The sequence below is a fragment of the Asparagus officinalis genome, chromosome 4 (assembly GCF_001876935.1).
Source record: "Asparagus officinalis chromosome 4, Aspof.V1, whole genome shotgun sequence".
NCBI lineage: Eukaryota > Viridiplantae > Streptophyta > Magnoliopsida > Asparagales > Asparagaceae > Asparagus > Asparagus officinalis.
The window spans coordinates 8,818,766-8,820,664 of record NC_033797.1 but is presented as its reverse complement, the minus strand read 5'-3'; the positions used below and the strand labels follow the sequence as shown (position 1 = coordinate 8,820,664).

Here is a 1,899-nt window from a genome sequence, read left to right as displayed (position 1 = left end):
GGGGGGGGGGGGGGGGAGAGAGAAGGGGAAGGAAAGAGAATTTTAAGTTTAACTTCGTTTGGGAGTTTTATTAGGATGGTAAAGAGAGAAAAGGAATGGGAAGTTTTCATAAAAACTTTCACGGTTTCTTTCACCCTCAAATTGGACGGTAACGGAGGGAAATAGAAGGAAAATAAAATTTTATAATGAAAGAGATATGTTAACACTCTATCATGATTAATCAATGATGAAGACTTATTTACTTCCCTTCCATTCCTGTAATTAGGACTCCAAAACAATATGATTTAAGTGCACTTCCATTCCCCTCACAAACCTCCCAAATAAAAGATTATATTTTCCCTACTTTTCCTTTCCCTATCTTACTTTTCCATTCTTTTCCTTCCTGAACTCCCAAACATGGCACAAATGAAAATCTAATTTGTGCATCTTAAAGCTAGTTGCATATGTTATGTCTAATCTAAGCATATTTATGGCATAAAGCGGGAGTAATGAAAATGGCATCTACATTAGTTCTATGACCATTGGTCTTGCCGGAGCCTGCCTTTTTTTTTTTTTACTTTTGAAAAATTCCTCTCAAGGTGCTCACTCATGCTTATACGGTTCAATATTTATTTTCTATGAAAAATAAATATATGGGGATGATATAAACAAATGAAACATATAAAGGGTTTATCCTCTTAACTTATTTTTATTACGTGCTGTAATCCGCTAATATATAAGAGGGAGAGGTATTTTCTGAATAACCTTGTGTGAACAGATAAAGCGTACACCGATAATCAAATCAAAATTAAGAGTTAAACCAAAATTATCAAATCACTGAAAAAACTTTATCAGACCAAACGAATGTGTCATAGATTTAGTTTAAACAATTAATAATCATAACATAAAATTGCACTTTTTCATAGTTGTTTTATGTGAAAAATACGCGGAGAGATCCTTTACATCATTATGTGTGAGAAACTCTATAATTTCACCCGTCAAATCTCCTCACCCAGTGAACCACATCAATAATTTTAATTATAAAAGTTATGCGAAAAAATATTTAATTGTAAAGCTTACTCAGACTCACCGATAATATCAATCATCATAGCTAATTTTAGGCATTCTCTAGGGGCAAGAATATAGAGAACACAGACCCGAAAAATACCATCATCCTCTAACGCGGATCTCAAAAGTTGAAAATAACGATCTGCATTCTTAAGATCTGTAATGGCTAATTTGCAAAAGAAAGCAAAAATCCATTCATGGGCTGTTTGGTTCGTTTCCAAAAAAATAATGAAAATGAATTCTAAGGCAAATAATCATTTCCGAAAAAAATTTTGGAGCTCAAAGGAATCCATAACTTGTGTTTGGTATGAAATGGTGAAGTGAAGAATAGGAAAACATATCCAAAACTCATGTTTGTTTCGTTGCCAAATAATTTAGAGAGTTGTGAGAGTAAATGATAAGTTGTCAGATTCCTAGTCCATTTCCGAGCTTAAAAAGAGGATTTGGGCTTTCCATAAAGTAGACTGTCATGTTAGCTTTTAAGAAAGATATTTTAAAAAAAAGATGAACCAAATAATAGTTTTGAAATTCTATAATATCAAAAAACCTACTTTTTTTTCAAACCTACAGGATTCCTAAAAATTTGACGGAACCAAACAGGCCGTCAGGACCTCAGAGGACGCGTGAGATATATCTCTTCAAATAATATAAAAGCAGGGTCCTTTATACAAAAAACACCCCTCGCGTTCTGACCGAAAACTCCAATCCCCGTAAGCCACTCATCTCTCTTTTATTATTTCCCCAAACTTTCCAGATCCCCAATCCCCAAACCTTTTTCCTTCTTCGCGATATCGATCCCAAATTAGGGTTTCAAAGATCCAATCTCGATCATGGCGGGCTTCAGCGGAGACG

At 34.4% G+C, this 1,899-nt stretch overlaps 1 protein-coding gene across 1 annotated transcript in view; it reads left to right on the top strand.

The window, feature by feature from the left end:
- Nucleotides 1,781–1,899, top strand: part of LOC109836541 (V-type proton ATPase 16 kDa proteolipid subunit-like) — a 10,249-nt gene continuing 10,130 nt past the window's right edge. The window contains exon 1 of the mRNA XM_020404458.1: nucleotides 1,781–1,899. This exon is cut by the window's right edge and continues 71 nt beyond it. The gene's annotated coding sequence lies outside the window, so the exon portion shown is untranslated.